This window comes from Notamacropus eugenii, chromosome 6 (assembly GCF_028372415.1).
Source record: "Notamacropus eugenii isolate mMacEug1 chromosome 6, mMacEug1.pri_v2, whole genome shotgun sequence".
In the NCBI taxonomy this organism is placed as follows: Eukaryota; Metazoa; Chordata; class Mammalia; order Diprotodontia; family Macropodidae; genus Notamacropus; species Notamacropus eugenii.
The window spans coordinates 92412853-92428606 of NC_092877.1; positions in this window are offsets into that span (position 1 = coordinate 92412853).

A 15754-nucleotide genomic window follows, 5' to 3' on the forward strand; every position below is an offset into this window, starting at 1 on the left:
AATGCTACACTAATACTATCACGATGACAATATGGTGCTATTTACCAATTTACTAAAAAAAAGTTTGCTGGGCTGCTTGCTGCTTACCCCCCCCCCCCCAGAAGGACTCAACATCTGGCAAATTTAGTAATGCTCCCTTACCCTGACTTGAGACTTCTGGCTTTCTCAATGACCCGGATCTCATGGCAACCATGAACTCAGGGGAAAACAAAAAAGCTCCAGAGAATCACAGAAACAAGTTATCCTAAACCCCATATGCTTTCTTCTATGCATGAAGCATAGAGATTCTCAGACAAGGGTCTATTATTATTAACTCCGTTTCCTGCCCTTCTCTTTATCTCAAAACTCTGGAACATCACCTCCTACTCACCCTTCCTTTTACCTAATCCCTGAAAATAAAGTGGCCTTTCTTCCGACCAAGACCAACTCCTCTACGTGTATTCCATCTTTTCCCATCTTCTCAAGTAGATTGCCCCCCAGTTCTCCTCATCCCCCCATGCTCTGTCTCTAATCTGAAACTTCTCTAACTAGTGAAATCTTTTCTACTGGCTCTAAACATGCTAATCTCCCTCTCCTTCAAAAATCTCCATTAAACCCTACCGTGTCTTCACACTATTTATTGTTCAATATTTCTCTTCCCTTTCTCAGGCCAGCTCCTAGAAAATTTGTTTCTTTGACTTCCTCTCTCACTCACCCTCAGCCTTTTGCAATCTGGCTTCCAGTCTCATCACTCAACAGAAATTGTTCTCATCTAAGTTAGCAACAATCTCTTAATCAGCAAATCTTATGGTCTTTTCTCAGTCCTAATATTTGCTTCATTTGATACTGTTTACCACACTGTACTCCTGGATGCTCTCTTCTCTGGGATTTTATGAAACTACTATTAAGGAGATTATATATATATGGTGTCTAACGGTGAAAATAATACTGTATGGGATGTAAATTCCTCCAGTAGATTGTAAGTTCCTTGAAGTCAGAGACTATTTTTTTGCCTCTTTTTGTGCCCCCAGCACTTAGCATACCGCTTGGTACATAGTAGGCACATGATAAATGATTGTTGAATGATTACTGATCAGCTGATATAGGTTCCACATACAATATAGAAGGACACATGTAAGAAGATGCTCCTTTGCAGACACAAGTAGGATGGTGATAAGTAAAGGGACTGAGGGTAGTCTCTCTATAAATCTCCTTACTCATCAGAAAACTGCTGGAAGAGAAGGTAGGGAACAAAAACATGTATAATTAGAAAGAAATCCAAAAGGGATTGATCAATGCACCTGGAAGGCAAGCCCCTCTCCCTCTTCATCTGGGGGAGGTGGGTTGCATCTGCTTCCAAGAGGCTCATCTTCTCTACTCTGACAGGTTTCTTTATTCCATAGTAATTACTAATCTCTCTACTTACTACTTGTCCTGCTTCTTGCCTTAGAACGACTAAGAAGTTTCTTGTGGCTGCATGGAGAGAAACTGATCTTGATTTTCCAGTTGGATGTCCCCAGGACATCTCAAATTCAACGTGTCCAAAACAAAACTGCCCCCAAATCCACCCTTCTTCTAAATTTGCCCATTTTTGTCAAAGATGCCATCATTCTTCGAGTTTTTTTATCCCCAACTCCTTCCTCTCACCTCACATATCCCATCAACCGCCAAATATTGCCATTTTGCCTCCAGAACCTCCTTTACCTCTGATTCTTCTCTCTACTCACATAGCCATTGGTTTAATTCATATTAGACTGTTTCAGCAGCTTTCTAACTCTCTCCTCACTCCAATCTATCCTCCATACGCATATCATTTTCCTACTTAATAAACTTCAGTGGTTCTCTGCTACTTTTAAAATAAAATAAAACTCATTTGTTTAGCTTTTAAAGTTCTATGCAAACAACCTATCTTTGCAGCTTCATTGGACATTACTATTCCTCTTGTACTCTGTGATACAGCCAAAATGGCTTTTCTTCTGTTGCCCATACTGAATACTCCACCTCTTATCTCTGTGCCTTTGTCCTGTCTCCCCTCCATACCTGGAAAGTACTTTCTTCTCACCTTCACCTCGCTGAATCCTTCCTTGTTTCTAAGACACAACTCGTGCATAAATTACTGCAATACATCCAGCTGCTAGTGCCCTCCTTCCCAAACTAGCTAATGTTTAACTATATTGTACATATCTGCATTTATTTACTTTATAGTCACTCTCTATGTACTTACACATATCTTTGTTGTTTCCCATTAGGATGTAAGCTCTGTGTACGTAGCAATTGATTCTTTTTTTTTTTGTATCTTCCATGCTGAGCGCTTCTGACAAACCATCTACATTCCATGCATGTTTGTTCTTTGATTAGAATGATACACACATTTAAACACTGAGGTGAAATTGTATGTTGCCAAAAGCAGATGGAAAAGGACAGCTTCCTGCGAGAAAGCAGACAGCAGAATCAGTAAGTGGAAAAGCACAGCATTCTAGAACCATTTACTACAAAGACAAGCATAGTTTTGTTCAGTAAGACAGCAAGCGTAATATATTTTGTGGAGTAGTAAAAGGCAGAGAAATATGTAATAATCTAAAAATATTCTCATCAAAATTTCTTTTACACCTATCAAAGCCTCAATTAATCAGAATGCTGGAGGAGTGTTCCTATTTGTTTTTTCCTAGAGAATTGATGAGTGAGCGGAAAACTCTTTAACTTCTTGCTGTTGATAATCTTTCTAAAATGCAATAGTTCTCTTTCCTGCCTAAGTAACTAGAGTATATTCTGTTTTGATGGAGTGTTTGTGTGATGATTCAGTTCTATCAAGGTTTCAAGGTGATCACCACAAATATCAATTCTAGTAGCACGTTCAATATTAGAGGAATGTAGGCTGGCCCCCATACCTCGATCATTCTTCCTCCTTAACTCCAACTACTGACCTCCCTGGCTTCCTTAAAGTCCCAACTAAAACTCTACCTTCTACAGAAAGCCTTCCCTAAACCTTCTTAATTCCATTGCCTTCCCTCTGTTAATTATTTCCTATTTATCCTGTGTATACTTACTTTGTATATATTTGGTGTGTGATATCTTCCCCATTAGAATGAAAATTCCTTGAAAGTAGAGACTGTATTTTACTTTTTGTTTGTATCTCCAGCACTTACCACAGTGCCTGGCACATAAAAAAAGGTGCTTAATAAATGTTTGTTGATTAATTGTTAATAGATCAGGTTGAATTTATGTTAATCCCAGACATTAAATCTCTCAATTCAATAAACGATAGTGTTCAAGACATCGCCCTCATGACATCATCGGTCCTTTTTGAGAACTAAGGACAAACACTAAATAATGTTTATAATAAAGTCTGTGCAGCGTCCAGAGCTTTGTGCTAGTGATGGAGGAGAAACAACACTGAGATAAAATGTAGTCTCTTTCTCATAGTTCATGGTCTAGCAGGGATTGGTGATATATATAAGAGCTTATGATTTAACAACACATAATAAGCTCAGTACTAAGACACAAAAAAGGTGTTTTGTGAATGTAAGCTTCTTGAGAGCCAGTAATTTCATTATCTTTTTCTTTTTGTATCTCTAGAAAGCACCTAGTATAGATAGTGTCTTGCACGTTGTAGGCACTTCCACCAAATGACTGTTTGATAATCAGTATGGTCTTGAGGCCACATGTGGCCCTCTAGGTCCTCAAGTGCAGCCCTTTGACTGAATCCAAACTTCACAGAACAAATCCCCTTAATAAAAGGATTTGTTCTTTAAAACTTGGACTCAGTCAAAAGGCCGCACCCAAGGATCTAGAAATCCACATATGGCCTGGAAACCAAAGGTTGCCCATCCCTGGCTGAATTGTGGGGTTCATGGGAGAAAAGTTGTTATAACTCAAGAATGGAGGTGAGAAAGGTTTCCTAGAGGAGTTAGCCCTGAATTGGATTTCAAGAGCGGGGAGGAATTCAGCAGATGAAGAGGAAGGACATTTTAGTGTAACCATGCAAGAAAAGTTTCAGTCTAAAACAATAATTTCAAAACCATATTTAGAGAGTTTTGTTTGTTTTGTTTTCACTTTTTAAAAAAAAATAAACACTTTAGAAGGCATTTTCACAGAGCCACAAGGGAACAAAGGTAGGTAGGCAGAAGAGTGAAGGGCATGTTTAGGGGACAGAAAATAGGGTGGACATTTAGCCTTTGCTTTCTTGAGTATGGGGAGGGGGCAGAAGAGGTGATCCCCAGGAGAGAATTCTTATTACCATGATGTCCCTCCTTCCCCCCCCCTCCCCCGCACAACCCCCCCTCCCTGGCCAATCTCTCTTTCCAACCAATCCAGGGGTGAGAACTGGCCAGCCTCTTTCTCTTGAGCAAAGGCTCTCACTGTCTTCTGCCCTCCCCACTATGGGGAGGAGGGGGAGATATTCAGTTGGTTCTGTCCCTATCTCTTCTGATCCTCAGTGGATTCTCTTGTCTCCTCTGGTTCAATAAATGAGGCACTGGAGGTTTCTCACACTCTCTCCTTCTATAGCCATGAAGCTGTACTGTGAGAAACCTGATGAATGCTCTGTTTGCACTTGGCCTGACCTTATGTTAGCTCACTCTCCTTGATTGTCTCTTCTCTAGCATGGAACTAGATGCAGTGTACACAGCACTTATTCCTTCTCTTGGCAGATCCTGAATGAAGGCCCCGTGGGAAGCAGTTACAAAACAGACAACCAACTAAGATGGAACGTGCTTTGGTAGGAGATCTCATATAATTAACAATTTTTTTTTTGGCATTGCCCAGGAAGAATTTCGTACAGTTTTCCTGAATCCAACAAGTCCACTGCCAACAGAAGTAGGCAGATTAAGAGCAATCCAGTTGAGAAAAAAAATGCCATCTTGCAAAGTTTTTCAACTACATGCTCTTAAAATGTTGCTAGTGCTCCATCCCTCCCTTCCCACCATTTCTTCAGCTATTGGCTTCGTGGGCCCGTGTTGACGGATGGGTTTCAGGTCAGCCAGCTCTGCTAAAGAGTTTCTTTTCCCTCCTGGGGGTGAGTTGGAGAGAGGGAGATGGAATAAGCAGCAACAAACTATTTTGCAATGCACAAATATTTTTGTAAAGTGGATGATGCCTCTTGGAGTTATTCTCTTTGAAAACAGTGCAGTGTTTTCATTTTTTTAAGGTCAAGTCATCATTGATTCTAAGAAGAATTTGCCTTAAAGATGATGATGATGATAGTAATAATAATAGATTATGTTTAGGGTTACAAAGCACTTTCAAGTACATGACCTCATTTGATCTTCACAAAAATCTGATGAAGGAAGGAAGTACAAATTTTATCCACACTCTACAACTGAGTAAAAAAATTTGATTATTTATTCAAAGCCACAAAGCTGGCAAATAAGGGGAGTTGGGATTTGAACCCCCATCTTCTGACTTTAAGTGAAATGATATTTTCTCTAGTTCAACGTTTCTCAAACTGTGCTGCAGAGAATCTTTTGACCCAATTAAAAAATGAATCTTATGTGGTTTGTTAATAAGAATTAAAAATAATAACTTTCAGAGGATTTTACTACAAGAGTTAGGGTGGCTAGATGGCACAGTGGACTGGTTGCCAGGCCTAGAGTCAGAAAGACTCATCTTCCTGAGTTCAAATCTGCCCTCAGACACTTATTAGCTGTGTGACCCTGGGCAAGTCACTTAACTTTGTTTGCTTCAGTTTCCTCATCTGTAAAATGAGTTGGAGAAGGAAATGGCAAACCACTCCAGTATCTTTGCCAAGAAAATCCTACATGGGGGTCACCGAGAATCAGACACGACTGAAAAGATTGAACAACTAATTATAAGAGTTTGGTCAAATCTTTGTTTAAACTGAGAGGTTCTACCAATATGGAAAGGTTGGAGAACTACTGTACTAATTCTACCTGTAGAAGATGTCTGAGTTGAAGAAAGAAAAGTTGAAGTTGCATTGGTGACTGGTTTCATTTCTTGTGTGTGTGCGTGTATGTATGTGTGTGTGTATGTGTGTGTGCATGTGCGTGTGTGTGTGTGAATGGGCATACATGTATGTATATTTTTGTTGGGACCTGTGGTTTCTCTTCTCCCAATGAAGACTCTCCCTCTACTAATCTCTGTCAGTATTATGTGATGGGCTACCTTGGTAGGAAGGAGCTTCCCACTCATGGGGGTCTTCAAGCAAAGGCTGGATGGCCATTCATCAGGTACTGGTAGAGAGAACTCTTGTTCAGGTGTGGGCTGCACTGGCTGCCCTCTGTGGTCCCTTCCAACAATGAAATTCTCTGATTCTGAGCTTGATCAGCAATGTTACAGTTTGTTTGTTTGGGGTTTTTTTTGCTGATTGGTTCAAAAGAAATAGTGACAAGTAGGTTTTCAAAATCAAGAGAAATTTGAAATTAAAATGTAATGAAATGAAAAAATGTGGTTTACATTTGCACATGGCCTTCGGTCTCTCTTCTTAACTCACTCTAATCATCTCTGGGCATCGTTAAAGTCACACCATCCTGGTCACTTAGGTCCTTTAGAGCTGTCTCTGACATGTGACGCAGACCCACCTAAGTGCAGAAGTTAAGTGATGGAGTTGGATTAAGCAATGAGACACATTGATTTAATCTTTAATTGGCAAAGTAACCAAGGGGGACCACAGCCACAGTGAAACTGAATATGAAGACAAAAAGTCAGGAGAGGGTAGCTGGGCATGGAAGAAAGGGTTTTATTCTGTATCTGCTCAAGCCAGGAAGTCTATACATAAGCTTTTGGGGGGAACAGATATTTCTTAAAAGCCACATATATCAGCATAATAGTAGTATGAAGGCAGAAAGATCACTTTCTACTATATTCATGCGTGCAACTCTATTGGGATTCTTATGTGAGTTTAGAAGGAGTGGGGGAAAAGAAATCACTAGTGTTTTTTTTTCCCTAAACAGTTGAGTTTCCCCTACTGAACACACACAAATATTTTTGTAATATTTTGTATTATTCATTCATTCAAGCAATAAAATTCATTTTGTGCCAGGATTTTGAAAACTGTGTAGATAATACTATCTTTGTTTATATGATGCATGGGCATTAAGAAAAAGCTTATGATTTATGAGGGATCACTGAGAGTGTGGTATTACTTAAAAGGAAGTTTTCCCCCACCCCCATCTTCAACATCCGACTGCCAGAGGCTTAGAAGGAGGTAGGGATGATGGAAAGAAGCAAGTCTTTAAGGATGCCAAGGAGTCTGCTCTTGCATTGTCTGAGAAGTCAAAGATACTCTGCAAAAGGATTTTCGTTGTCACTGTTATTAAGACCAAAGTAAAAATGTGTTGTGATTGTCCTTTTAAGGCTCTCTCCGAAGATTGCTAGTAGTATCCCGCTGCTTGCCATCCTACGTAGAACCCCTCACATTGGGAATCCAGTGGACTTGCCTTTCCTGAATAATATAACCTTTTCCCCTTGCAAGCAATTTCCCCCAATCCTTAAAAAAATGTAATGCAAGTGTCATTATACCCATTTTTAAGATGAGTCAATAGACTCAAAAATTAAAGTAATTTGCCCATGGTCTCACAACTAGTAAAACTGAGTTCAGAATATGAACCCAGGTCTTTCGACTCTAAATTACTCTCTGTGTACATCCTAAACAGGGTGTGGCACCCTGTTTTCCATAATAACTTATTAGTCTAATAAACTAATTCTGATTAATGTACCTATTTAAGTCAGCATGATAAAATATTTTCCTTCAGTTTTTATTTTTTATTGCTGTTTTTTTGTTTTCCCATTTGCATTGTTTTTTTCCCAATAGTATTTTTCCAATTACATATAAAGATAGTGTTCAACCTTCATTTTTGTAAGATTTTGAGTTCCATTTTTTCTCCTTCTCTCTCGCCTCCCCAAGAGAGCAAGTAATCTGATATTGTTTATATATGTATAATATGATAAATATTTATTAAACACCAGCTCTGTGCATGGCACTGAGCCAGGTGAAGCAGGAGATGCTAAGATGAATCAGACAGGTGGCAGTGGAAGGCTGCACACTGGATCAAAAGGAAGAAGACGAGTTGTGATCTAGGATCTAACATGTACAAGCAGGAAACGATGATTAGCTTCTTCATTTGTAAAATGAGGGAATTGGATTAAATGATCTCCAAGATTTCTCAAAGTTTTAACATCCTATGTTCCTATCCCTTCCATAGATTAATTTTCACAAGAACATTTAATCTAGGTTTGTTTATGTAACTATGTATAGGTATTAACTTAATGGGAATTTCTTAATCTTCTACTGCATGCCAGACATTATGCTGGGTGCTGGGGATAAAAAAGACAGCCTCACATAGTGGCTAGAGAGCTGGCCTCCAAGCCAGGAAGATTTGGGTTCAAGTACCACCTTTGACACATACTGGTTATATGAAACTGGCCATGGAACTATGGGCAAGTTACTTAATATCTCAGTATACCAGGCCACTCCCTAAGACTAGAAGTTGGAAAACAGTTGCCAAACATCTTCGATAGGGGAATTTTCTTCACCAGTAGTTCTACACACCAATGAAATTGCAGGTCTGGTTATTTTTATATATACATACACACACACATGCTCACATATATATATATATATACACATATGCATATACATATATATGCCATTCACTATGCTAGACACTATTACAAAAACAAGTCAAGTCAACAGGCATTTAGTAAACACTGTATGCCAGGTTTGTTGAGGTTTATTTATTTTCAGTTATGTCTGGGTTTTCATGATCCCATTTGGAGTTTTCTTGTCATTTTCTTCTCCAGCTCATTTTATAGAAGAGGAAACTGAGGCAAACAGGGTTAAATGACTTGCCCAGGGTCACATAGTTAGTGCCTGAGGCCAGATTTAAACTCAGGAAGAGAAATCTTCTTGACTCCAGGCCTGGCACTCTGTTTACTGCATAACCTAGCTGCCCTGTCTACCAGGTACTGTGTTAACTATTAGTGATACAAAGAAACATTCCCCACCTCCAAGGAGCTTACATTTTACTTGAGGAAACAACATACACAAACACAGGTACATACAAATTAAATACACAGTAAATCCATAACATTCCATCTCCTCTTTCCATGCTTTTGCACAGGCTCCTCCCCCTCCATCCCTCTACCGCGACTGTAATGCTCTCCCTCCTCACTTTTACCTCTTGAATTCCTAGCTCCCTTTAAGACTCAGCTCAAGAGTCCAAGAAGCCGTTCCTGATGCCCACAGTTCTCAGTATTCTTCCATAGCCAGATTGCTTTATATTTATTTCCTACCTATTTTGTATTTACTTATCTGTGTATATCACTTGAGAAGAGGGACTGTTTTGTTTTTTTCTGTTTCCAGCACCTTGGATAGTGCCTGGCACATAGTAGGTATTTAATAAACAGTTGCCATGATTTGAATTTAAAATGACTTGTAATGTTAAAAATTGTTTTTACATGCAACTGGGAAATAAGATATATAGACAATGGGGTATAGAAATCTATCTTGCCCTACAGGAAAATAGAAAGGAAGGGGATAAGAGAAGAGGGGGGTGATAGAAGGGAGGGCAGATTGGGGGAAGGGGAAATCAGAAGTCACATCATCTTGGGGCAGAGGGAGGAGAGAGATGGGGAGAAAATTTGGAACTCAAAATCTTGTGGAAGTGAATGTTGAAAACTAAAAAGGAATTAAGATAAAAAAGGAAAAAAAAGAAAACCTGTAGGGAAAATAAAATAAAATTATTCATAAACTGTCAGAGCTGAACCAAAGTAGAAGTCCCCTCTGCCTTTGTCTCCTGACAAATAGGCATCCAGCCCATGCTTGAAGGCCTCCGATGATGGGGAAGGGATTCAGTACTTCTCTAGACAGCCCAATTCACTTTTGAACACCTCTTTGAGGAAATTGTTCCTTGTTTTGCACTGAAATCTGCCTCTTAGCAACATCCATCCTTTCTAGTTTTGCCAGCTAGGGCCAAGAAAAAAGTCTTATCAAGCAGTGCTTTGAAGAAGCCTATCTTGTGTTTCCCCTGTTCAGGAGGCTCCTCCCCAATATCCTCTCTTGTCCAGGCAGAACATCCCTAGTTCTTATATGGTATGATTTCGAGTTTCCCTGTCATCCTAGTAGTGCTCTTTTGGACACATTCCAGATTGTCTCTCTTTTTCCTAAAATGTATTGCCTAAACTGAAGTATATTCCTGTGTGATCAGAGTATAGCCAATCTTTCATCTCCCTTGCTCTGAACACTCTGCTGCTGTAGTGTCCTCTCTAGGCTACTCCCAATTCCCAGCTCGCACTAAAAGGTTGGATCTCTGGCGGGGAACTATCCAAAGTTCGGGATATTTTTTGAGCACACATTTCTAAAACTACAGCTCATAAGCCCCACCAGTACACTTATTTTTAATGGTTGCTCTGAGGACACAATTAGCCCAAAGCAAAGGCATTTACTGAGATGATATATCAACAATACTAACAATAATTTCCACCACAATAATTTCCACCACAAACCAGGGTATATTCCACCTACAAATATATACAGGGTCAGTCGGAAGAGTGGACACACAGAATAAAAAGTCATACACTTAGAGAACACCTGTATTCTGGCACTACAGGGCATCCCAATGTTCTTTTCCATTGCATGGTGTCCTCAAGCTTCTCCCTCTGGGCACAGCTTCTCTGTAGGGTAGGTCACTCATCTGGGCTGCTTTGGCTCATTCTTCTCTACAGTTCATCACCTGATTACCAGGCCTGGCTCTTTTCTTTCCTACCAGAAGTTAAACTCCTCAGATCTTTCTCTTGTCTCAACTACGTATCTAGAGAATGTGTCTCATTTTTTAAAGGGTCTCTACAGATTTGACCTATCAGTCCAGCGAGAGAAAAAGGGCACTTTTTGATAAAAAAAAAATTGATTTACACTTCGTAAATAAACAAGAATATAGACAAATACATATACTTCAATTAAAAACTTATTACCCCACTGTCTCTTTTGCCTGTGATTTAGGGATTAGGAGAGGAAAGAATTGATCACAGTTGCCCTAATCCACTCCCTCACTCCACTACACTGCTTTAAAATGTAGGTCAAGACTACATTAGCACTTTTTTTGCTTCCATGGCACATTATTGACTAATAATGAACTTACAGGCCACTAAAATCCCTAGATATTCATCCTGTGAACCATTGTTTATCCATGCCTTCCCTATTCTATACTTTTTCAGTTGATTTTGTAAACCCAAGCCCTTGGGTTTCTAAGTGTAAGGCTTTACATTTCTGTGAGTGCTCAAAGTATCTCTGATTCCAATAGTGTGGCAAATGTTTTGTTTAGAAGCCCTTTCCACCAGCCAGATCATAATCATCAATGACTTCATCATTAATTGCTTGGGAGTTACCTAAAACCCATATACATTAAGGGACTTGTCCATCTTGACACAACTACTAAGATGGCGCAGTGGTGGTTTTCAGGATTAAGCTCACAACTCTACAGACCATTCCACATTGGCTCTACCAATCTTACATTTCTTTTCATTAGATTCAACTAATTGTTGAATGCCAGCTAATAGTTCTAGTCTATTGAGATCTTTTGGGAAATTTAGATATCAAAAGAGAAAAAAAAAACAGAATGAGTTGAGTAGTTTTAACTCCTTTCTGTTATTTTTAAATCACTGTTCCATTTACCCCAGAAATAGTACAATCACTTCTTGCTCCCAGCTAGATGTCACCATGTATAGGGCCTAGAATCAGGATGACCTGAGTTCAAATCTGGCCTCAGATGTTTACTAATTGTGTGATGATTTAACCTCTACCTGAGTTACCTCAACTGTAAAATGATGATAATAGTAACACCTCCTAGGGCTGTTGTAAGGATGGAATGAGATAAAATTTGTAAAGTACTTAGTGTAGTGGCTTTCTCCAGCTCAGTCTTCTGAACTTCTTGCCATATTATGTATCCTTCTTTATCATTAAAAGTTCCTACCTTCGAATAACGGCTGTCATGAAAACACCCTTTGTGTCCCTAATGAGTGTTCTGACTTAACAATTCCTAGAGATGCTCTCTGGGTTCTTTCCAGATTTAAAGTGACTAAATGAAGGTTTGTTTAGTTTTGTTTTTTAAATGTGGGTTTTCCCTCTGTTACCCAAGTGAGCTTAATCTATACTTGGAAAATTCCTGTCAGCCCCACTCATGTAAATACATTTTTCTTCCTCTGTGCTATCTGAAGACTTACTGAAGGAATTCAACTTCCAAAACACACTACTACTACTACCACTACTACTACTACCACTACCACTACTACTACCACTATTACTACTACTACTACTACTACCACTATTACTACTACTATACTACTACCACTACCACCACTACTACTACTACTACTACTACTACTACTACTACTACTACTACTACTACTTCTACTACTCCCAAGGTCTTGTCTCTTTAGTGCTCCATCATAAATCTTATGACTTATGAATACATCTGTTACTGAAGAATTTTTACTAAACAGATTCATTGCAGTTCCGTTAAAAAAAAAAAGCAAAAAAGAATGTAATTAGGTCTGGAACATGGAAATGGTCTTGCTATGTAGAAACAAGCAATTATGATAGTATCTGTGACAATGTATAGCATTCTATCTGTACATCACCAGTAGCCAAGAGTATACTGGAGTTAGCTCAAACCAGTTCATGAGAGCTGGTTGTTAAATTTTCAGTGTGAGCATTTACACCATGAAAATTGGCAATTGCTAAAAATCAGGACTTGATATATTGTTTTGTTGATGGTCTAGACTTAAGAAAGTAATGGAGGACATGTTAATAATTCATATTAAACTTAAAATTGTGATTTTTTTCCTCAGAGAGCTAGGTGTTAAACATTTGCTAGCACACTACTACAAACAGTCTGTGCATATGGAAAGGTTCTCTCTGATTTAAGCTTACTTTCACTATTGCAGAGCCTGTTTTTCTGCTTGACTCTACCTCTGAAACATACATTGTTCAGAAAAACTCCCTTTTCTTTCCTGGTGACTAAGCAGTGAAAAAAAATATTGAATTTGACACCAAAAGACCTGGACTTGAATCCCACCTCTGTCACTTACTACCTGACCCTGAGCAAGTCCATCAAATTGATGGGTTTGGACTTGGGATGGATGACTCAAAGGGACTTTATAGCTTTAATGCTGTGATGCTGTGACTAAAAATCAAGTGAGGTGACTTTAGGCTATTGTGACTCCAGAGTCCACCACAATCAGACATTTAGAATTGTGGTTCGATGTGTGTGTCATTTATTTTCTTTCTGCCCATCCTATTCCATGCCCATTCATCTTCAGTATAGCATAAAGATGTTCTACATTTTCAGTTCGTGTGTGTCCGAGTAGAGTTGAATCCCATGTAGGAGGAAGGCAGCAGACAGGAAGTTTTCAAGGACCTTGTTTTCAGCGATTCTATCATCCAATATTAAATGCAATTTTGATATTAAGATAATTAAAAAATTGGACATCGTGTCTTTATCACATCCAACTTTCAAGGCTTTGAAGGGTAAACACAACTACTATAGACAACTACTCTCCAAGACCACAGGAACGGCACCTGCTTCAGAAAACTTTCCCTTTTTTACTCCGAATCCTCTCAGCATGGATGTCTTCAGTTTGTAGCATGGTATTTTGTACTTGATTATAGAATCATGACTTTGAACTGAAAGACACACTACAGCCATCTAGTCTAGCCCTCCCATCTTACAGATATAAAAGAGATTGGACCAGATAACTTCTAAAAATCCTTTCCTGGTCTTTGAGCCTATGAAGTCCTGACTCGGACACTTGTTAGCTATGTAATGATGGACAAGTCATGTAACTTTTCTGATCCTCAGTTTCTTCTTCTGTAAATTGGATATAATTATGCTACCTACCTACGTACTACAAGTCTTATTGTATGATGCCAATGTGAATTATCATTGTTAACTATGAAGCTGCTGTGTGTTCAGTTGTTTCAGTCATGTCTGACCCTTTGTGATTCCATTTGGGGGTTTTCTTGGCAGAGATACTGGGGTGGTTTGCCATTTCCTTCTCCAGTTCATTTTATAGATGAGGAAACTAAGGCAAGGGTTAAGTGACTTGTCCAGGAACACAGCCATATTTGAACTCAGGAAGATGAATTTACCTGACTCCAGAATGGGCACTCTATCTACTGCACCACCTAGCTGTCCCTTAACTATGAAAATGAACATGAAAAGCATTTATATAGTGTTTTTTAGGGTTTCTAAAACACTTTACAAATTTTCTCTCATGATCATCCCAGCAACCCTGGGAGGTAGGTGCTATTATTCCCATTTTACGAATGAAAAAACTGAGGTTGATGGTGGAGGTCAATTGACTTGCCCAGGGTCACACTGCTAGTAAATGTCAGAGACCAGATTTGAACTCAACTCTTTCTGACTCCAGGTCCAATGCTGTATTCACCTGGCCTTTAGAAATGATCTAGGCAAATTCCCTTCATTTATAGATGAGGAAACCAAGGCCCAGAAAATTGACATGACTTGTCTAAAGTCGTGCTATTATTGTAGAACTGGGATTGGAAACCTGGTTCTCTATCCCAAAGCCTGATGCTGTCTCCATTATATAGTGCTGGCATTTAAACAGAGCTGCTCAAAGGTTTGCAAAACAATTTATGTACCCTATTTCATTTGATTCTCCCAGAAACCCTGGGAGCTAGGCACATTTATAGACACAGAAACCAAGGCTGAGATAGTCACACAGTAACTGTAGGAGGCAAGAGTCTTGCTCAGGCCTTCCTGGTTCAGAGTCCAGCATTCTCCCCACTGCACCAGCAACTGTCTAATACTGAAAACAATAATAGCAGCAATAAGAAGCGTTGACACTTTTGTGGTTGTTGTTCAGTTGTTTCAGTCATGCCCAACTCTACATGACCTCATTTGGGGCTTTCTTGGCAGAGATACTGGAGTGGTTTGTCATTTGCTTCTCCAGATCATTTTACAGATGAGAAAACTGAGGCAAACGGTTAAGTGACTTGCCCAGGATCATACAACTAGGAAATGTCTGAGGTAGATTTGAACTCATGAAGATGAGTCTTCCTGACTCCAGACCTGGCAATCTATCCACTATGGTACCACCTAGCTACCCCAAATTGACACTTACATAGCTCTTTAAATGCATTTTCATTTGACTTTTACCACAAACCATGTAAAGCCAATACTATCTTACTTTATAGACAAGGAAATAGGTCAAGAACAGCCTTGCTACCTCTCTTGTGGTGAAGAGGATGATAGAGAAGTAAGAAAGTCCTATGACTGAAGATGGGGGATGGAAACTGGGTGAGTAGAAAAGTATATCATAAAAGGTGAGAACTGAATGAGAGAGAGAGTAAAGTTGAGAGGAAGGAGGATCCCTAAAGTGAAGACAGGATACCAGCTCAAATACAGTTAACTTCATTGTCTTTGAAATAACTGAATTCCCTGGAATTGTGTATTCTACCTGTCAATGAGTAGATTCTCTTTTAGGAATGGCAATGTGGTGTGGTTGGACTTGAGGGTCTGAGGGCCCAGTTTCAAATCTCATGGAGCTCTGTCCCTTACTAGCTGTGTGACCTTGGGTAAGTCACTAGATCTTCTGGACCTCAGTCTTCACATATGTAAAATGAGAAGGTTGGACTAGATCCTCTCTGAGGTCCCTTCCATTTTGATGGTCAATGATCCTATGGTCTGACTTTGTCACTCTCCCCCAGAGTAACCTTGGGCAAATCATTTCACTTTTCTATGTCAAAGTTTCATTCCATGTAAAATGAGGCACTTGGACCAGATGATCTGTAATGACCTTT